Here is a 23,063-nt window from a genome sequence, read left to right as displayed (position 1 = left end):
GAGGCCTTAGCTAACACAGGCCAGCCTCGTATTGCCTCAGTTTCCCTGTGTATCCTAGAGGAGGAACCCAGGGCTCCAGTCTAGGGCAGACCGACTGCTCCTTGTGCGCTCTGCTGAGCTGCACCACGCAGCGAGAAAGCGCCTGGTGTTATCCCGGAACCCCACGAGAGATGTGGAGGAGACTCATGCTCTAAAATTAGTCCAGCTTCCAGCCCCGGCGCCGGGAGCGCCCCGCAGCTCGCCGCGCTCCCCCGCAGCCCCCCTCCCGCGGCCCGCGCGCCCGCCCGCCCCCTCCCCGCGCGCCGCTCGGAGATCGCGAGTCATCCCCGACGCTGAGGCTGCTCTCCCCCTCACCCCGCTCGCTGGCGGTTTGGGCGGAGGAGGAGACAGAGCGAGAGAAGCGAGAGGGGGAACCTGAGAGGGGCCGGGCCGCCGGTCGGCGGCGATGGGGACCCCGGAGCAGCTAGGCGGGGAGCAGTCGCAGCGGTGGCGGCGGCCGCGGAGGGGGACACACCAGGGGGCCTGACGCGCTGCAGCCCGGCAGGCTGCGCCGCGCCCCGGACTGCGGCTGGGGATCCCGCGCCCGGATCCCTCTCCTCTAGCTCCGCGGCTGCCGTGCTCCGCGGCTGCCCGTCCTCCGCCTGCGAACCCGCGGCGGCGGCGGCGGCGGCGGCGTCCCGAGCGCATGGGCTCCGGACCCCGGTCCCGGCGAGCGCGCGGCAGGCACTGCGGCGGTGTTTCCGGCTCGCCCTAGGCAAGATCGCCCGGAGAAGACGAAGACCACGAGCGGGACCGCGCCCGGTGGAGCGGAGGATCGCCGGCGGAGGCAAGGGTGCGTGGGGATTTGGAGAGTGATTCTTTCTGCCGCCGGAGGCGCCGGCTGGGGCGCGCTTCCCAGCGCACCGCGCCCGCCCGCCTGGTTGCGGGCGGACGGCGAGGGCGGCGCGGGGACGCCGGCGCCGCGCCGTGCCGCGCCGCGCGCGGGGGAAACTTTTCACCTTGGAAAGTTGCAGCCGAGGCGCCGCGGGGACGGTGGGCACCCTCGCCGCGGGCGGGCAGCCGCGGGTCCTGTGGCGGGCGCAGGCAGCTTGCATGGAGAGTTGACCAAGTCAGGGGCTGAGGGGTTAGGATTTGGGGTGGGGATGGGGGAAGGGGGGCGCTTACAGATTTGTGCAGCCACCCGTGGGTCCCCACGGAGCCCTGGCCTCGGGGTGCAGGTGGAGTAGGTCCAGGCGGCCAGCCTGCTTGGCAGCGGGTGCTCGTTGGGCTTCGTAGAGATGCCCGGCTGCCGATGGATGCAGTGATGGTGGAGACGGTGGTGGGGAACCCGGAGGTGCAAGTTGGGTCTCTGACACGAAGGGAACAGAAAGCCGAGGGGCCTCTCTGCGGGGATCGGAGGAGTCGCCCGCCGCCCGCGCCGGGCTCCCTCCGGGGTCTGAGGCCCGGCAGGCTGTACCGGGCGACCTCAGCCCTGGGGCACGAGGCCGGGGTCGCGTTGGCAGAGTGGCGGGGAGGAGACTCTGCGTAGCGTTTTCCTCTGGGAGCGGGGCGCGCGGCGTCGGGGGAGGCTGCTTGGTTTTGGCGGGCGGGCTGGGCTACTGCAGGGCTGTGAACAGGAGGAGGTCGTGGGCACGCGGCCGCGCGGGGCGGCCCTCGCGGGGCCGCTGGGGGTGCGGAGGGTGGCGCCGGCCGCGGCGGGTGGGCGCGCGGGGCCGGGCGGCGCGGAGGCGGCGGGCGCGTGCGGGCACCGGCCGGTGGGGGTCGCTGAGCGAAAGCGCATCGGGCCCAGCCGGGCGGCGCGGCGAGCCCGGGGCTTCGAGGGGCCGTGGGCCGGGTCCACCGCCTCTCCGCTCGCGGACTCGTCGCGCGAGCTTCCCAAAACGCTTGCACGAGAGCACGAGTCACCATCCTCACCATCTGCGAAGAGCAACTTTCGCTCGCTTTTCTGCACTCCCCGCGCCCCGCAGCCCTCCCACCCCGGGCGGGAGCCCCGTCCCCTGCGGCCCCCCCCCCCGTTCGCCTGCAGGGGCTCTGCTTTGGGTTTTCCCAAATCTGCCTCCCGAGCGGCCGACGCGGGGGGAGACGCGGGCATCGAGCTGAGGACCCGGGAATCTTGTCTCCTTCCTTCCTCCCCGCCCCCAGCCCTCGGCGTCTCCTAGTTGGGTCCCACTTCCATTCACAAGTGTACGACGCGCCACTGGGGGATGGGTGGGGTCCCTCCGGGGAGGGGTGGGGGAGGGGAGGGCCCGACAGGGAGGCGTGGGGGAGGGGAGGGCCCGCTAGGGAGGGGGCCTGTCCGCCCAGCCACCTCCAGACTGGGCCTAGCGCCCTTCCCTCGGGGTCCGCCTGGGTTCTTAGTTCTCTGGATCTTGGTCTTTCAAGCGTAAGCAATCGGAGCCGGCAAGCGGCCGCTCTCCGAAGGCCGGCCGGCCCTGCTTCCCTCCTCCTGTGTTCGCTTCCTGGCCCGGACTGGTCTTCTCTGAGGCGAGTCTGGGAGGCGGGCGCGGGGCCGGGGAGCTGTGCAACCTGCTCGTCCCGGGAGTTGAGCCCCTGGCTTGGTTGCTAGGATTAGGTCCTCTGATTGCTCCTGCGCTGAGCTGAAATCAGTGCAGAGCGAGACCCAGCGAGAAAGGCTGTGAATGGCGTTACCATGAGCTGGGCGGCAAATTCAGGCGGTGAGAAGGGCAAACCCGCCATCGAGGAACTGAGGCCCGAGCTGCCCACGTTTCAGGGAACTGCGATCGCCTCTCCACCGCAGGCACAGACGTCCCTGTCCGTTTGCACGGGAGAGAGGGAGGGAGAAAGGACTGAGTTCTGCAGAATCGTAGATAGTGCCCAGAGCCAGTTGCGTCTCCTTTTTCCTTCTCCCTCTCTCTTACTCCTAAATTGGATCGGTGAACACTAAGAGAGTAAGGAGCGGCTAACCAGGCGCCAGGAGACAAAGGCAAAACATGACATGCACCGTAACTCCAGCGCCTTGATGTGCTTTCTATCGAATGGGACTGGCGCGGGGAAGGGTATTTTTAAACCTTTTTATAGGGCTAAAAGTTGTCTCTGAGAATCCACCGGAAGCTGGCATTCTTGTAAGTTCTCTTTGATGTCTTCTGGGAATGTGAATGAGTGCTCTGGAGCTGGTTGCTGTGCATAGTGGACTAACTGAGAGGAAGAAGTTCCCAGAACTGTCCAGTCGTAATGTCTTCATATGGGAGCCACACAGAGCTCCACGGGAAAGGCAGCTGGCTCGCGATCCGAAATCGGTCAGCTGCTTGGCTTGTTCCATCCCTTGTTGCTGCACAGTTTTCACAGCCAGTGTTTTATTGGCTACAAAGCCTCCTTCCACACCTCCTTTTTTATTTCTCTCAATTTTTTTTCCTGGTTCCTCGTAGTTATTTTGTAGATTTTTTTTTAATAGTCAGGACACAGTCTGTCGGTTAACTAGCAATTACAGCTGTGCTGAGCTGCTTAAAAATGCAATGCATTTAAACGGCGGACTGCCCCTGACATGACGTTATATGGCTACTTGGTAACCATGTAACTGCATTTTGTGAGGAAGGGCTCTTCAGGCAGTTTTGATGTGTCAGGTTATGTTTCTATCCCTGTTTCCTTCCCATGTTGCAGAATGGCCTGTGCTAATCTAGCTGATGAATTATGTCAAATACAGAGAAGCAGGCAATTACCAGTAAGGAGAGGCCATTCCGTTATTATCACCTACTCTGTGCAGGGCTTTCTGGGATGGTTATGTTGTTACACTACACTGGATTAATTAAGCCCAGAGAACAAAAATGTCCAAGTGGTTTAATCTTATCATTTGAGCAGTTGGGTATGTTTTGTTTTTTTCATACCTCACATCTAGCCATTGGGAGAGACAGGGCCCTTTCTTTTGGGACAGGTGGAAAAGAATGATAATGGGGTGTCCAGTTTCTGACTGTGAGGACCTCTATCAGGATTTTTTTTCTTTTGCTGGAGCATTGAGTCCCTTCAAACATTTCTTTTTTTTAAATTTAATTTTATTGTTAAGGTGATGTACAGTTATGTTACAGTTATGTACATAAGGTAATGAATACATTTCTTGTCAAACATTGTGACCCCCTTCCCTCATTTTTCTCCCACTTTCCCTCTCCCAGGTCCCCCCAAGTTGTAAAGTTCATTTCCAACATGTTGTCTTGTGAGTATCACTGATGCAGGGTTCATCCTTTGTCCTTTGTCTCACCATTTTGTTGCTCCCCTTCCTTTCCCCAAATCACATAAATGTATATACAATACACATGGTACCAAAATCAATGTGACAATAGGAGATAAAATTTAGGGAAAAAAAGAAAACAATGCAAGACAAAAGAAATAACTACACAGTCCATTAAATACAACAACAACAACAAAGCAAAACCTCTTGTTTCCATATCTTGGAGTTCATTTTGCTTAATGTCATCTTATATGGTCACATGTACAGAGTTATTAAGCTATTGTGATCCTCTTTTAGGATTATCCTAGTCATATACTAATTATTACAAATGAGGGAAATCATGCAGCCTATGTTTCTTTGGGTCTAGCTTACTTCTCTTATTATGATTGTTTTCAAGTCTTTTCCTTACAAATGGGGCTATGTCATTATTTTTTTATTTTTTATTTTTTGGTCGGTCATAGGGCTTGAACTCTGGGCTTGGGCTCTGTCTCTGCGCTCTTCAGCTCAAGGCGAGCCCTCTGCCCCTTTTTCCACAGTGCCACTTCCCGTTTTCTAGTGGTTTATTGAAGGTAAGAGTCTCACGGACTTTCCTGCCCGGGCTGGCTTTGAACCGAGATCCTCAGATCTCAGCCTCCTGAGTAGCTAGAATTACAAGTGTGAGCCACCGGCGCCTGGCCTATGTCATTATTTATTATGGAAGCATAGAATTCCATTGTGTGTATATACCATATTTTCTTGATCCATTCATCTACTGAGGGGCATCTGAGTTGGTTCCATATCTTAGCTACAGTAAATAATGCTACAATTAACATGATTGTGCTGGTAGCTTTAGTGTGGCCTTTTTGTTGTTGTTGTTGTTCATTTGAATAAATGCCCAGGATGGGAGATCTATGTTTAGTCTTTTGAGGAGCTACCGCTTTCCAGAGTGATACAACATCTTTATTCTCCCACCAATGATGTAGTAGTGTTTCCTTTGGCCACATAGCCTCTAGCATCTATTGTTAATAGATTTCTTGATAATGGCCATTCTAACTAGGGTGAGATGGAATCTTGGTGTTGTTTTAATTTGCACTTCTGACCATACAATCTACAAGTGCATCATATATAAAATGTATTTAGAACTCAAAAAATTAAGTCCCCGAAAAATAAGTCCCTAAAGAAACGACCATCCCATTAATAAGTGGGCTAAAGACTTAAAGAGAGGGCTGGGAAGATGGCTCAGTGGCAGAGTGCTTGCCTTGCACGCATGAGGCTCTGGATTTGATTCCTCAGCACCACATAAGCAGAATAAGCTGGAAGTTGTTCTGTGGCTCAAGTGGTAGAGCACTAGGGTTGAGTTGAAGAGCTGAGGGACAGCACCCAGGCCCAGAATTCAGGCCCCACAACTGACAAAACAAACAAACCAGCAAAAGAAAACAAACAAAAAAACTTAAAAAGAGACTTCTCTGAAGGGGAAAGAGGAAATAAGAAAATAAGAATGGCCAATGGACACATGAAGAAATGCTCAACATACCTTCAAACTGATTTCTTTTGATTGCTGAAACAGGAGGCTTGATGAACTGTGTCTTTACGGATGGTTGAAAACACTATAGTTGGATCAGAAATTTTCTGACAGACCTAAAGAGAATGACTTATGCCCTGCTCAGTCTTTCCCTGCAGATAAGAGAGACATGCATTTAAAATTATTAAAAGTAGAGACACATAACATGGTTGGTGGTTCAGGTCTGTAATTCTAGTTACTCAGGAGGCTAAGATTTGAGGTTCATGATTCAAAGCCAGCCTTGGCAGGAAAGTACTAGTGATTTTTTTTTTTTATTTTCAATTAACCAACAGAAAAGCTGAAAGTGGAACTGTGGCTCAAGTGGTAAAGCACTGGCTTTGAACAATCAAGCTCAGGGAAGAGCTGAGGCCCGGAGTTCAAGTCCCAGTACTGACACATAGTAATCAGAGCTCCTAAAAGCAACATAGTTCTTTGCCTTGGAATTTTAGTCTAGTCCCACTTCTTTACATTGCTTTAAGGATCTCTGATTATTGCGTGTATTCTCCAGAATTCTACCACCTAAGTGTGGAAATTTTCTCTAGGAAGATAGTTTGTCTTTGTATTGGTCAATTTGAATCTGTAAGCTTTTTTAAAATGTATCGAATTTTAAAATATTTTCTCATTTAATAAGCTTTAATATTTTTCCTATTGCCTCTTTTCTCTTCATTCTTTTCCAAGAATGTTTTAAAGGAAGATTTACCTTTTATTCTTTCTTTTTTTTTTCCTTTAAACTAGCTGAATGTAGCTGACTGACTTTAATTGAAATGATATTTGATGCTTGCCTAGTGGCTTCAAGTTGATTTCTGATTCCCCTCAAATAGGTTATCAATTCCACGTAACAGTGACAAATGACTTGTCCTGGTGGTTCAGAACTGAATTCGCATTTCCAGGCTAGTCTTAATTCTAATCTAGTTTGCATAGAGGGTCTTCTTGCCCCTCTATTACGTGAAAGGGATAAATATTTGAGAATCTGTTTGCTGGCATAACTATCAGACAAAATGCAGAAGAAGTTTCAGAACTTGATCAAATTCTTGTAAGTGATGTCACTTCTTAGGCTACTGACTTGGTAAGTATAGATGTAAAGGCCTCCCAGGAGCTCTGGAAATGTTGCAACATTGTCTTTTTTCAATCAATGCATTTTAGGTTATGTTTTTTCTGGGACCTGAGAGAGGTTCTTAATTTGCCTTTAAAGCTCTGTCTGAGCTTTCAAGGTTTTGAGACTGTGAATCACAGACTTTAATTAATAAAGGAGATTTGGTGGCCATCTTTGTATGTCTTTATCTGTCTTTACTCTGCAAAGTCACATGTCATTTTAGAGCTTGTCCTTTCCTTCCTTCCCTTTCCTTCCTTCCTTCCTTCCTTCCTTCCTTCCTTCCTTCCTTCCTTCCTTCCTTCCTTTCTCCCATCCTTCCCTCCCTCCTGCCTTCCTTTCTCTTTTTATTTTGTTATAGTATTGGGGCTTGAACTCAGGGCCCTACATTCTTTCTTAGTTTTTTCACTGAAGGGTGGTGCTCCACAACTTGAGTCACACCTCTACCTTCTGCATTTTACTAGTGATTGTCTGCCTAGGCTGGCTTTCAATGGGGATCCTCAGACGTTAGCCTCCTGGGTAGCTAGGATTAAAGTTGTGAATAACAGCACCAGTCCCACTTTTTCTTTGATAAAACATATTAACTTTTACTGTTTTTTAAATTTTCATTGCTTTTTTACCTTTTAAAAATTACTTTCTTTAAAATTCCTTTTCAGCAATATTTACAGAAACTACTTCTCTTTAATAAAGCAGTGGACAAGAATGACAGAATAGTTAAATAGATGAATTCCTTGCTCTACTTACTATTCTGTGGGGAAGGTGGGAGATTCCATATGCATACACTAGCATAAGGGTTCCTCACACAGAGCTATTGATTTATTGACAAAAGACTCCACTGAAAAGGACTTAGAGGGGGAGGGAGAGATGAATATGAGCCTGTCTAAACTTTTAGAGAGAGTATAAAGTAAATGCCATTCAGTTTGATAGTACTTAGTGATATCCTAATGTGTGTAAGACACATCAAATTAATTAAATATACTAAATTAATTTGTTAAATAAAATTAAGGCACTACAAGCTAATTCCTTTATTCCTTTAGGGGAAGAATATGCTTTAAAAAATCATGTGAAGGATTATGTATTCTTCTTGGGTCATCATTAAATATTTTGGATGCTTCTCCCAGGATGTTTCTCCTTTATCCTTTTGTAATTCCACCCCCCTCCCCCACCTTTAGGTTGATGGAAGTATCTGGAAGCCCATGTGAAGATGCACAGTTCAGAGAATCAGCTTTTGTGAAAAACAAAACAAAACAAAACCTCTAAAGCTGGAGGCAGGTTGTTCAGGCCTAAAATCCTATAATCCTAGCTAGTCAGAATGCTAAAATCCACAGGATCATGGTTTAAACCCAATCCTGGCAAAAACAAGTCCTGGAGACTCCATAATAACCAGTAACAAAAAGCAGGGCTGGAGGTATAGCCCATGTGGTACAGCATTAATCAAGAAAGCAAGCAAGTTGAGCAAGTACAAGGCCCTGAGTCCAAATCCTAATGCTGGTAAAATAAGTAAATATATAAATAGTAAACACTTACCAAAAAAAAAATAACCTACCCCTAAGGTATTCTGCACTGAAGGGACTTGCATTTAGGTTTGCATTTCACTGTTTAACTTTAAATTTCAAGTACCCCATAGTAATGCTAATTTTCAGAATGTAAGTAAAAGGCTAGATTGTTTGCCTTGGATGTGCGCCATGATTTCTAGATACTTGTATTTTGTTGATAGTATTCGTGTTATTCTTTCTTTTGTTTTCTGAGATGTCAGAGGTAAGTGCACCTGTTGGATAAGAGGTAATTATGAACAGAAAAAGTGAACTGTAACTTCAAGACTTCAACTAAATTAAATTACAAACAATCCAACACAATTACAGCCTTTTCTGTGCTGTAGCAGGTTAAAAAATGAGCACTCTGGAGCAGTTAATAATGTTTCACACTCTGAAATAAATGCTATGTTATTAATACTACTAAATATCATTGAATATTACCTAACATGGGTGAATGTCTGAAAGCATGCCACCTGATAGGATTAAGTTCAACGGTAAATGTGATTAATGACAATATAAAGATATAAATGTCATGATTTTTTTCTGTTGTGTAAAGTGTGTGTGTGTGTGTGTGTGTGTGTGTGTGTGTGTGTGTGTGTGTGTGTGTGTGTGTTTAAAAGAAGAATGAGGCATTATCTTGGTTAGGAGAAATGAATGACTTGGTCTTTTGGGGAACTTAGAATATCTATCCTAGATGACATTTTGCTGCTTTTTTAAAAAGTCTAAATGTGTGATTCATATTTTGAAGTCTGTTTTAATTGTGGTTTGAAAAGTTGTTTGGCTTTTCGTGTTGCTGTTCCTATAGGCTGAGAAGTAACACAAAGTGATAGGAGGCTCACGGTCCAGGGCCATGCATGACTTTGTAGTTCTGGCTTCCTCAGAGTAGCCCAGCTGTGGAAAACTTCATTGTGAAGAAATGTACCCATGATTGGAAGCCAAATGCCCATGGTTTCAACATTGCTTGTGTCATGGGTAGAGTGGGGTGTGAACTGTTCCCATACTTGAAAAAAAATTTCATACTAACAATTTTAATCGCATAGAAATTCAGAAGTGTGTGGTAATCTCCCTTAAGAATTTAGTACCTGTCTGATAGAACTGTAAAGGCATTTCAGAATGTCAATTAAATGGAAAAATATGCCTGGAATTGAATATAATTAAGAAATGTTGAAGTCTAGTGTCTTCATATTCAGACCCTGGAAAAGATGTTTTAATTAGTGAGCGAGGATTGGGACTTACTGACAGAAGGTCTCTTTCTTATGGCATGTTTCACTCATTAAAAGCTCATAAAGGCTTGGATCTTTTTAGCTGTTGGAAGTTGACCATTTGCCATTTTGTACTCCTTGACTTCGACAATGCATACTTGCTCTCTCTCTGTCTCTCTCTGTCTCTCTCTTTCTCCTTCCCTCCTTCCTTCCTGCCGGCCTTCCTTTCTTCCTTCCTTCTTTCTTTCCTTCCTTCCTTCTTTTCCTTCCTTCATTCTTCTTTCTCCCTCTCTCTCTCTCTTACTCTCTTTAAAACTTAGCAACTGATTTTTAGAACGTTGCTTTTCTCATTGACAGTGATGCCCATAGGCCAAATCGATGATTATCTCCTGACATTCAAGAAACATCAGAAATGATCAAGCATGCTTTCTACTATTAAAAAATAGCCATTAGAAAGGAGAACTGTTATAGTGAAAGTCTTGATGTAGCACCTTAGAAGTAATTTCATCTTTGTAACCATTCGCTCTACATTTGCTTTATTATTATTTTGTTCTGGTACTGGGGCTTGAACTCAGGGCTTGTGATCCCTTAGCTTTTTCACTCAAAGCTGGCACTTTGCCACTTGAGCTACAGCTCCATTTCTGGAGTTTTGGTGGTTAATTGGAGATAAAAAAAGATCTCAGATTGATTCTCAATCCTCAGATCTCAGCCTCCTGAGTAGCTAGGTTTACTGTTGTTAGCTACTGGTGCCCAACTCTCTCTATTATTTTTATCTGAAGTCAGAATTCACATATAATTTTACATTTTCCTGTGTACTTTTCAGGTTTTTGGTTGATGCTTTTGGCTAAAAATTAGTTTTACTCATGATAGCATAACAAACTTCCCAGTGACATAAGAGACTGGAAAACACTTTTCTCTTGCTAACATCCTTGTGGAATATATTTCTTCATTAGCTGCATCCAGTGATTATAAAAGATTAAATGTACTGCACTGAGTAAAGGGATTGTTTGAGAAGGTTGTTCATAGCATGGCAAGGAGAAACATGGAATCCTGGAGGCTTTCTCACTTGCTTATGATTTAAATTTTGGTTGTCTGTAGTGTTATTTTTAAAGACTCCCCACATCCTCATCTTCACAGGTATGTTCTTTAACTTAACTAAAGCTGTTTAGAGTAATCATAGCATTCTATGCTGGCCAGTAGACATAGCAGATCATACATACATAGTCTGGTTGGTCTAAGTACACGTGACATTATCAGTTCTCCTATAGTCTCTATTTTGTCTCCTTCTCCATGTTCTTGAAGGCAAAAGCACATTAAGAATGTTCTTCCTTAGCTGGGCGCTGGTGGCTCATGCCTGTAATCCTAGCTAATCAGGAGGCTGAGATCTGAGGATCATGATTCAAAGCCAGCCCGGGCAGCAAAATCTGTGAGTCTTATCTCCACTGAACTACTAGAAAACTGGAAGTGGCGCTGTGGCTCAAGTGGTAGAGTGCTTACCTTGAGCTAAAGAGCTGAGGGACAACGCCCAGGCCCAGAGTTCAAGCCCCAAGACCACAAGAAAAGAATGTTCTTGCAGCTTACATTCCCACTATGATGTACTGGGGTTCCTTTTCCTTCTCATCTGCACACACATCTATTGTGGTTTTATTTTTGATGATGGCTATTCTTTTTATCTCTCTTTTTGTGCTATTCCTGAAGCTTGAACTCAATGTTTCTGAGCTTTTGACCTTTGTGTACAAGGCTAGCACTTTACTATTTGAGCCACAGTTCTACTTCTGGCTTTTTAGTGGTTACTTGGAGATCAGAGTTTCATGTACTTTCCTGCCCAGGCTGGTTTCAAACCACAATTCTCAAATCTTAGCATCCTGAGTAGCTCAGATTATAGGTATGGGGCCTAGACACTGGGTCTGGGTGCTGTCCCTCAGCTCTTCAGCTCAAGGCAGCACTCTACCACTGGAGCCACAGAGCCACTTCCAACTTTTTCTGCTTATGTGGTGCTGAGGAATCGAATCCAGGGCCTCATGCATGCAAGGCAAGCACTCTACCACTGAGGTACCTTCCCAGCCCCATGTACCCAGTTTTTGATAGCCTTTCTTACTGGTGTGAGATAGAATCTCAGTGTTGTTTTGATTTGAATCCACTATGGGAGATAGTTTGGAGATTCCTCAAAAAACAAAGCATAGAAGTACCTTATGATCCAATGGTCCACTCATGGACATTTATCCAAAATATTACAAGTCAGGCTACAGTGGAGACACTTGCACAACCATTTTCATTACTGCACTATTCACCAGAATCAAGTTATGAAAACAGCCTGGATGTACTTAAATGGACATCTAGATCAAGAAAATATAACATATGTATGTATATATGTGACATATATGAGACAAAGGATGCATGATTTGTCTCATATGTGATAGGAGGTCTAAATTATAACTATATAATGTACAGGTCATTTACATATTTAAAAATGTATTAACTAAAGTATGGAATTTGCAGGGGAGAATTCCAGTGGTAAAACTTCTTTGAACAACTGATTTACAGTTTAACAAAATGAATGCCAGGAAACTGGAACTGGTGTTGTGTGGTGGGGTGAGTTCAAGGGGTGTGGCAGACAAGGGGAGGGAGGAAGTAAATGCAATCATATGGTTCAGTGTATACATGTGAAAAACCCTAGGAAAATTGAAGAGATGGGGGAGAATAATGAAAGAGGTGGCATGGATCAAGATGCATTGTCTCACAAACTAGCATGTTGAATTGAAACCCTTTGTACAACTATTTAATAACAATAATAAATTATATAAAAAAGAAAATTACCTTAGAAACATTTTTGCCTAGTACATATTAAAGAAAGGTGGCACCATGGCCTTTAAAAGTTAGCTTTCTCTGCAGATGGCATTTACATAAGTAGGCATAAAACAGAATATAATGTATGTGTGATACCACTCCCTGAGATACTGAATTAAAGTAACATCATTTGCTTAGAAGTCCTGGATTAACAATGGGACAGTAATGCTTTCCATTTATATTCAGGGGACAACTGCTCTGACGTGATGAGGACATTGTACAATCTAAGCAATTGAATGGGAAATGCAAGATGAAACCATATTATAAGTCAAGAGCCATTTCTTAGCTCTCTTGGTTTAACCAATAATTAGATCAACTTTTCCTTTGGAAATATAGGCTTTGTATGTGAAATTGGAAATGTGGGCTTTGTATGTGAAATTACTTACATTCATCATTATATCCCCAAGTTACACTCAGTAGGGCACACATTCTGTTTGATTCATACTCTGTATTTTGGTTAAACAATAGGACTTACACCATGCTCTACCTTCTCTCCAAAGAGACATGGCTGTGGTAAGATGCAAGTTTGTTGTGAGATCTGCCATTTTCACACAGCTATTAATATCATAATTATCATAATCAAGAGAATAAGCCAGGTTGTGTTGTTAAATGTTGTATATAAACCATATTTTTTGCAAAGTAAATCACATATTAAATGCCTTCAGTTAGGCAAATATGGCTATGTATGAAAGTAGATTCTATACAAATGTCTTTTATAAAGTAGAGGCTATTTTGTGTCTTCAATTCACAAAGGTTTCTGCTCTGCAAGTGCCTCAGTTTGGTTAAAACTGGCCTGAAGCTATTGTGCCCCAAGAATGACATTATAAGCTCAAACTGACCACTAATTACTCCTGAGGAAGAGTTGTATGGGACTATCCTAAGGCAGAGATAGAACTAATGGGTGTTTCCTAGGGTGTGACTGAAAGAGGGAGTTGGTTCAGCTTTCCTGTCCTGTGGTAAACCTGTATCAGGATGCAGGAACATCTCTTAATGGTATGTTCTTTTTGTGTTAAGGAAGTATAGAGCACAGAACTATGAGGGCTATTATTACAAAGATCCTTAGGACGTTCGCTTATTGGTATTTTCAAAATAATTTGTAAACATGCCGAATTTGTGACATGCCGAATACTCCACTAAATGACTGTCAACACATCTAATGAAAGATTATAGTACTTAGAATATTTTGAGATTTGGAGATTCCCATGAGGGCTGCTAACCTGGTGCTGACCATGGTGGGCATCAGATTCCTGCTGTCAGTGTTGGATACAGTGTCTGTAACATGACAAGCTTGACAGTATATAAACGAATCCAACAATTATCTGGTAGCTGGTCATAGAACAGATTTAAATGCACAGCTTGTGAAATTCCAACTTCTTCTCAATTACACTGCACTGTGTTCATAATTTGTGGGGTGGACTGTTAAAAATCTACAAATGAACAGGTGGTTGTCCTGGGAGTGTTGTGTTACACAACATGTTTAATAACTATTTTCTTGAATGAATGGGAATTCCAAGAGGCTGTGTCTGTCTTTCAGATACTTTGTCACTCTGTGAGCGTAACAAAAAAATCTCATTAACACTAAATCCATGGGAGCATGAGAAATATGTAATGCTCTTAATTTCTTATTAAGTGATTTGTGTTTATTGAAAATTAGCTTGAAGGTACACTGAACACAATTTATCATATTGGATTCAGGTTGCTCCCCAAGTTCTCTCTGTGTTCAGAATTTGCTCACAGCCCCAGATTGCAATTGAGAGTTGGAAAAAGGGCATGCCATTTCTGGAAGGACTTACTAGAAGGAGAAGATGATGTAGATGTGACTTTTTCAGTTTAGCCAATTGTTTTGGGTCTGCATTGCTCCAACGCAATTCTCAATTTGCATTGTCTATGTGTCTGGGGACACAGGCAGGGCATGGGACACTAGCTCTAGTTCACAGGGACTGATAGAGGCAAATGCAAATCTTATTTTTCCCTGTTCACTCATGAAGCCTGCTGAGTAGCAGCAGGCATTACAGACATTTAATTGTGAGCTAGGTATGCCTGGCACAACTCCAGCATCATGGTGGAACTAGAATTACACTAATCAGCTGGGATGTACTGTGTATTGATTAGACTTGGATTTTACTATGCAGAAAAAAATTCCTTATAAATACTGGGGTAGTAATTGAGAGTAATTAAAAAGGCAGAGAGTTAATACCCAGTTTTTAAGATGAAAGGGCAGTTTGATCCTTTGCTTCCAAGCAAATATCGAGGCAGGCTGGAATGTTCTATGCGTGCTGAGTGTGAATGCTAGGATCAATGTCACCACTCTACTGGACAGAGGATGTAGATGACACACCGGTGACAAGTTCCAGCAGTTACTTCCTGGTGACTATCCTGGCAGAAGTCCTCTCCTTTGTTTGGGTCTGGGGCTTTTTATTTCTTATTCTTAGCTTTACTAATAGCTTTTGTTTATTATTAATACCCCTGATCAGCAAGGAATCCTGGTGATTCAGTGCATCTGAGGTGTGCTGGTGACAACCTTCATCCATGCCAGACTTGACCTGGAATTCTAGCATGTGTGACACTTCTTATCCAAAGAGGACTTGACAATCGTTGCTGTCACAGAAAATGTGTCACCTACAATAGGATATTTGTACATATTTCCTTGACTCCTGAGCCCTTTCCTTCATCGATAGTTCTTAACATAAAACAGATGCTCTGTGAATATTTGTCAGATGATCGAGATAGCACATAGATTTTGAATGCTGGGAGAATTTTGCATCTTTAGAAAATCATGCTTGGTAGAGTTCCAAATATTCACTGGGACCCTAAATGACAACTAGAAAGATGGGGAGAGAAAGACAGCTAGGATGCATAGGAAGAAGAAAGTGACTAAGATTTACAGGGCATCTTTGCAGATATCATTTTGATCTGGAATTCCCCATGCTCTCTGAGGTAAGAGTTCACATTGTCGTTTTACAAGCAACAAAGATATGGCTGGGAGACAGCCAAAGTCACTACTGTATATGACAGGATTGGTAAGGCTCTTATAGGCAACAAAGATTCTTCATACTGGAAAAGAAAATGAGTAGAGACCAATGATAGGCCTTTAAGATGACACATATTTCTCAGATGACTAAATAGTTTTCTTCAAAACCTGTTAGGCTAATTTTATAATCTAGTTTTTATATTTTGAATGTGAGATAACTTAGTTATTGAAAGACTCATATTTCTACCTCAAACCTTAAAGTGATATATGAAATGATTGCTCCAAGAATAAACTTAGATTATACTTCTGCTAATTCTGTGAAGGGAATCAAACATGGCAGTATGGTTAGATGGTCTGGGTTTATCTTGAAATTTTGTTTCCAGAAAATGTGTGCACGCCCAAACACACACACACACACACACACACACACACACACACACACACACACACACACACACCATAGTTATTATTTATTTTTGTACTGGAATTTGAACCCAGGGTGACGTGCATTTTAAACAGGCAGCTCTACCACTTGAGCACACCCCCAGACCTTTGTTTGCAGGTTGTTTGCTTGTCTATAAGCTTTTAAGTTATGTTATTTTAACTGATGATACACCAAGTTGCAAAAGTATACAGGAGACATACTGCTCTGAATTATTTGAATAATAGCCATGCTGACAAGAACAAATAGTTCATCTGCAGTTAATTCCAGGAGGGCTATTTTTTTTTCTAGTTTTGTCACTAGAAGTATTAAAAAAAGGTGGGGAAAACTAGAAAAAAGGAAAAGAAACATCTTGCTGATCAGCCAACATTAAATTCAAAGGAGACAACAAAAATGGAATTCTTGTCACAGTATTGATTACAATAGCTTATAGTTGTGTAGAACTTTTTAGAACTGAATCATCCACTTTTGCATTGGTTGACATCTCTAAGTTACCTCATTTATCTCCCAACAACTCTTCTGAGTAGGTGCTTTTCATCTCTTTCCTGATGTGAAAATTGAGATATGGGTGGCATAAGTGACATGTCCAAGACAGCATTGCTTAGGAGATGTTAGAGACAGGATTTTATCTCAGTCATCTACCTGTTTGGCTTGTTCTGGTTTCTTCTCAGACTTGTCCCCCCTCCCCTCCACTCAGTTACAGTGATCCTGGAGAAACTTCTCCAGACCACAGCACAGCTCTTTTCATCTTGGCAGAGCATGCAAAACTTTGGTTGGAGTAGAAAAGTATCCTCAATTTTGCTAGGGTTGCTATCTGTGTCTGAGGTGAAAATGATGAAGTCAGAGTATTATTTACATGACATTGTGATACAGAATGTTCTGCTCTTGCTTGGGATGGGCATAGCCCGCATAGTCCTTCTGTCTTCCTAGCATAGACCACGAGGGCTGAAGCCCCATAGCAGGCAAGCTGCTAAATGTCACAGCTCAGCAGCAGACAACGCCTGCCAGTATTGCAGCTCCTTTGCCAGCACTGTGGTGGCCTCTTCGGGTTCTTGTCTCAGTAATTTAACCAATGCAGTCCAAGACGATGGGAGATAAGTGTGAAAAACTTTATTTAGAATAGAAGTATCGAGTTGGAAGGCGACTGCCACTGTTGCCCTGTCTAACACATATCACCTCCATCTTCTTTTCAGGGACCCTCTCTGTATCTCTATAGGTCTGAGTCTAGGGCAGTTTACACCCTAGGCTATGCTCTGATATAATTATGTTTTGGAAGGTGACATTTTAACTCTCCAGAGTCATGGGGAGGTTATGAAAACTAGAAAAGGGGTAGAGACAAGATGTTCCAAAATAATGTCTCTTTTCTTCTTTTCTATGTGGTTTTGGCTTGTTACTGTCCTGAGTCCCAACTAATTTACTCGTGTGTGTGTGTGTGTGTGTGTGTGTGTGTGTGTGTGTGTGTGTGTGTGTGTGTATTCATATACTGGGGCTTGTCCTGCTCTTGTTCCGGTTTTTCACTCAATGCTGATGCTCCACTTGAGCCACAGTTCTTTGCTTGCTACTTGAAAATCAGAGTATCATGGACTTTTCTGACGGGTCTGTCTTCAAACAGATCTCAGTCTCCTGGGTTACTAGGATTATGGACAAGAGCCATCAGCACCTAAATACCAATTTGCTCTTTCATCAGAAGCCGAAGATTCAAAGAAAGCTGATTTGTTGCTTTAGTGCTTGGAAATGTGATTGAACTAAAAGAATCTGACTAAATGGCAAAAAACTGAAATGGGGAAACACAGAGGGGTCTCCGTTCAGGTCCTTGTTCACTTCTTTGTAAAACAGTCCTTCCCTTTGCACTGGAGCAGAAACTCTCAAGGGTTTTGATGACATTCTATTGACAAAGTAGATCAGAAAATTTCTTATGGCCAGTGCCTGTGCAGAAAGTTAAGGAAAAATTAGGGTAATACGACTGCAGTTTTAAGCCAGTTGTGGAAGTGGAGTTGTAGTTTCTAAGACCTATCCTAGGGAAGAGGAATTGTCATTTTCGTGGTCTGCTTTGGGGAAATGGAAGAAAAGAAATAGTAAAGTGTAACTTCCAAAGACACCTTTTGCTTCCTGCAGTTCAAAGTACTTGACATGTCAAGGCATCATACTTGGGGTATCGTGTTCTGTGTCTGGATACTTCTGGAAATCTTGAGTGTTCAGTAGTAAAGCAGAGGTTGACTGAATGTCAAACTCAGTAGCTCAGGCACCCACCCTGGACGTGGAAATCATCACCAGGCCATTATGAGGATCTGCATCTTCCCAGAGTAGTTTTCACCACTTACTGACACTGACGCTTCAAATTGTTCCAGGTTTTTCACATGTTATTTTTTTTTTTGTCGGTCGTGGGGCTTGAACTCTGGGCCTGGGAGCTGTCCCTCAGCTCTTCAGCTCAAGGCGAGCGCTCTACCACTTGAGCTACAGCGCCACTTCCGGTTTTCTGGTGGTTTATTGGAGATAGGAGTCTCACGGTCTCTCCTGCCTGGTCTGGCTTTGAACCGTGATCCTCAGATCTCAGCCTCCCGAGTAGCTAGGATTACAGGCGTGAGCCACCAGCGCCCGGCTTCACATGTTATTCTGGAAAAGAATGGTTTTATTCTCAGGCTGGTGTGTAGTTAGCCATGGCTCCTTGTGGCATAGAAAAGGTGAAAAACAAAAACAAAAACAAAAACAGGTTGAACCTGGAAGTAAAAAATCTGCTGTTTTATGATTTGGGCTTCTCAACTGAATATAAATAAAATGATGCAAAATAAAATGTGGAAAACTGCATTAGCTTGATTAGGGATCTTATTTGCATAAAAGAGTCTTTGAATCACAATTAGCCTCTGGCTTTGGACCCTGCTTTTTCTGCCTTTTCTCTTCTCTGGTCCAAGGTCATTACTAAAAAGGGTTTCCTGTCTTACTGAAATATTAATTTCATTGCCTGAAGTAGATTCATAATGTCTGGTGAATAACTTGAGATTTGATCAAAATCACTGAAGTGAATTGTTTTCTTATGCCTTTGGAAGGATGCTGTAAGACTTTGAGAAACAGGCAACAAAACTTCCCTTTCTTTCTGATGACAAAGTACATTTCTATGTTCCTTAATAATTACTTCAGAGACACAAACTTAACTGCGTAGGTGGTGTGTTCAAGGCACCATGAAACTTTTTATTCTCATTTAATTCCACTGTGATTAGATTTGAAGTTTCAATTGGATGCATGATAACTCTGAAAGAGAAACGAATTTGTGACATTTGAAGCTGGAAACATTTTTGCTCCTTTTTCTTAAAACCTAGGTAGAAGACAAAAGTTACTATGCCATTTTTGCTTATTCTTTGATGCACCCTTGGCTGTATGTTTAATTTGATAGTGGATAAACCAAAGTAAGGGCAGAGGGACTAAGCCTCTACTCTGCTTTATTAGTAATAATCATAATACTTGCAAGGGCAATTCCTCAAAATAAAATAGACAAAAGAAAATAAACCCCATGGTGGACCTGTGTCAGTGTAAAAAAGCACCCTAGGCTGAACTGGATAGGCTTTAACTCATATTATTGGCATGTTGGTGTATATGCTGTGAGTATACATCATACAGATAACACAGTTGACATATACAACTCACTTACCTAGTGTCACTTTTGTAAATATCTTCCCACCAATAATTTATAGCTCTTTCTCGTTGCTCTTGCTCAGGGGTGACTCAGTGTCTCCTTGTAAACTCTTTTCCAGTCTCTTTTCCAATGCACGTATCGCCCTCCCCCATGGCTGGAATAATTTTTTTCTTTACTTTTCAAAAAGCAGTTTGTTTAATGTCACAACAAAATAAAGCATGGATTAGAAACAGCATTGCGATTTCAGATTTAAAGCCTCTGTGACAGCTTATTGCTATGCAAATGAGATTCAAGGAGGTCATCCCTTTAGCAGTTGCTTCAGCCCTGGTGTCTACTTGGTATTCCTTGGCCAAGCTTACCAGGCATTCATTACTCAGCCATGCTAGGTGCTTAACTCTTTGTTGGCTCCATGTGATGATGGGGTAGGGGTGGCAATGTCATTGTGGAGAATTCTTTACATCTCTTTCTGCCTCTCAGCACCCTAAATCCCTCAAGGAAGGGAATACTCACATTTGCAGGATACACTTGTTCGTGTGCCAAGGCAAGATTGGGGTGGCTCATTTGTAATGTGTTTCTTTTGCTGTATCAAGTATTTTTATCACTGCTAAGCAATGCATTTTTAGACAGATGTTTGATTCATGTACATCTGTCTGAGGATTTCTTACAGATATTTAATCAAAAATATGGTCTATTCTGGTAAATAAAAACATAATACTTTAGGAGGAGGTTATAATGCTTGATAAGAAACGTACTCATTTTCTTGCCCATGTAATTGTAACCCCTCTGTACAGTATTTTCACAATAAAAAATATAATACTTTAAAATTAAGTGGTCTGAAATTCAAATTTGATTTCATCTGATGTAGTAATGTGGGGGTATCTGATTTTGGTTTAGTATAAATCACTGACCTTCACTGAATACTGATTACAGCTGATACTCCATCTGTTTGTGTATTTGTTTATGCTCTCAACTGGTCTGATAGATTCAGGGTATTTTTGTTTTGTTTTGTTTTTAGAAATATGCTTCTTTCTCTTTGATCCCAAGTTGAATGAGCCTCTTGCAGATTGAGAAATTGGACAGCCTTGAAATGGTTAACTCATGAAGTAATTACTCCCTTAGTAATATTTGGGTACAGTGTATTTTCTTTACACACCTGCAGAGACAGAGCTGTCTAGACACTGAGCTTGCACAGCTAAAATAATTGCAAAGAAAAGGAAAGCATTAGCTTTCCTGGGCTACAAGAAGCCTTAGAAATGGGGGAGACATCATCTGCTACATGGTAAGAATTACAATGATGACATTGATGGAGGGGGTAATTTGAGCCACATAGTGTCAATGTGGAATTCTAGAATTAGGATTGGAGGCTTTACAAGGATTAAAAGAGCATCTCTGGATTCAAGTATTAAATCAAACACAAAACTATTAACGATGCTGTGTTAAACCTAGTACCTTTCTGAAAGTGTCTTATATGAGACTTGTGGTGGTAAAGTACTGCTCAGCCATGTGATAATGACAGGGTACTTTGAATTCTGCTGAGAGAAGCATTACTCCTTCATGATTTTGATGTTAGTCATTAGAAAACTACTCCTTGTGGAAGATTACTTAAATGGCTGCATAAGCACAACTTGCAGAATAAAAGCTTTATGCCCACCTCCTATTGTTTCTTACTCATGCTTATCCATGGGGCCCTATTCAGGGGCTTGCTGCTTGGTGCTAGAAAGGTCAAAGAGATAAGTAAAACATTACCTTTATGGACCTAAAATCTGGAGAATGAGATCAGACCTACTATCAAAAGGGAAAGTGAACACAGGCATGGCCGAGCACCTGTGTAATCCTCGAGTTGTAATGGAGATGGTCAGTGGTAGGATGCTGAATTCTCCGGCCTAAGGTGCATAGGCAATCCTTTTTCAAAATAACTAGCAGAAAAATAAGTGAAAGAATGAGAGTGTCATTGCTGCAGCGCAAGTGCACTGCACATTAGGATGTGGAAATGGTTTCTAATTTGAATGTTGGGTGAGCTTTGAGTTGTTACTCCTCATGAATGGTGTGATATCCTTCTCCATGCTCGTCTCATCTGGCCATGATTTTAGAAGGAAAGCTTATGTAGTGGGTGTCATCTAGGGAAAGATGTGTAGTGTATGGAGGAAATGTTAGTTTTTTTAAAAAAATTGTAGTGAAATCTTTTTTCTTTTAAGAACCCTGACAAGTTGACCTTTCACAGAAACAAAGGCAATATGTGAGTTATAAATTTGAATCTATAAAGCAATATTAGAAATCTAAGAACAGAGAACAGCTATTTACATTCACTTAACTGTCTCTTGCCTACTGGTTTCATTCTCTACCCAAACCTAAAGATACTTAGTGCAAGACCATTTGAATTGGCAACTACCACTAATGATTAACACTAAAATTAGTTGAAGTCTGAATTGCATTTATCTCTGCCATCTTTGTTTCCATTACCGCAGAAGATTCAATTGCATATGTTCAGGCAGATGAATTATAATAGCAGTGAGTTTTCCTTTAGAGCTTTTTGAGGAAATTAACTTTGTTCAGAGTTAGATGAAAATGTTCTTTGCCATAGGCTTAATTTTAAAAAAGAAAGGTCTTGCTTTTTTGTTTTAGGAAATTGTCTTTTTCAGAAATAGAAAACTGTCAGAAAATGTTAACAAAAACCACTAGGTAAACATTTTTTATTTTCCTCAGTCATTGCTTTGAAATCAACTTTGGAGTTTCACAGGATGTGGTGAGCAGACTTCTGCTCACCTTGTGGGTCAGGGTTAGCAGTGTGGAAGGTACGGAAGGGTTTCGTCATCTGCTCACTCTCAATGCTACCAGACCAGCAGAAGTGCTTGGTTTGTGAAGCATAATTTGATTAAATTTAGATACAGATCCCAAACCATGAAATTTCCTGAACTTTAGAACTACTGTAATCCTTATTAAAATACTTTACAATAGTAAGTACCAAAGATTATTGCTCCCTGCATTTAAAGGTTGATTTAGAGGCAGGAGGGTCCAAGGTTCAAGTACTACTGGACCTAGTACCCAGGTCCTAATTTTGTTGGCTTGTTTGTTTGCCAGAAAAAGTCACCATTATATGTACGGGGACATTTGAAGCCCTGAGATTGTCCAGGGTGAATCCTGGAGACCAGCAATTCCCAAGTTTTAGTTGTTGTTTTACCAGTTTTGGTGCTTGGACTCAGGTCCTGGGCATTGTGTTCCCAAGTTTTATAGTGTCAAAATTAGGTGCTTGTTTTCCACCTCATAATTTCTGATTTTTTAGGTTTAGAGTAGGTTTGGGCTGCTGTTCTGGGCCTGCCCTCTGTGGGGAAGGGGGCACCGTGTGACTCTCGAGAGGATTGGCGTGCTGTCTGCAAAGCACCTACTGTAGATCTGTTAGCCAGTTCCATATTACTACTACCTCATGTTCCCTTGTAGCTTAAAGGCAGCCATAGAAGCATACATAAATGAAGAGGTGTGACCAATGTTTCAACAAAACTTTATTGCAAAAATTGGCCATTGACTTTACTTGGCCTATGAACAATAATCTTTTCAACACCTGGCCCTAGAGTAAGAAAACGTGAGAGTGGAAGACAGCTTTGGAAGCACTGGGCTTAAGAACTAACCAGAG

General features: G+C 43.0%; 1 protein-coding gene across 5 annotated transcripts in view; it reads left to right on the top strand.

The window, feature by feature from the left end:
* Positions 1-740: 740 nt before the first annotated feature.
* Fat3 (FAT atypical cadherin 3) overlaps positions 741-23,063 on the top strand; it is a 694,044-nt gene continuing 671,721 nt past the window's right edge. For all 5 annotated transcript variants that reach the window (XM_069989544.1, XM_069989542.1, XM_069989543.1 and 2 more), the window contains exon 1: positions 741-832. The gene's annotated coding sequence lies outside the window, so the exon portion shown is untranslated. The remainder of the gene's footprint in view (positions 833-23,063) is intronic.

Source organism: Dipodomys merriami, unplaced genomic scaffold (assembly GCF_024711535.1).
Source record: "Dipodomys merriami isolate MVZ:Mamm:240054 unplaced genomic scaffold, mDipMer1.0.p SCAF_38, whole genome shotgun sequence".
Lineage (NCBI taxonomy): Eukaryota > Metazoa > Chordata > Mammalia > Rodentia > Heteromyidae > Dipodomys > Dipodomys merriami.
This window is presented reverse-complemented; position numbering and strand designations above follow the sequence as displayed.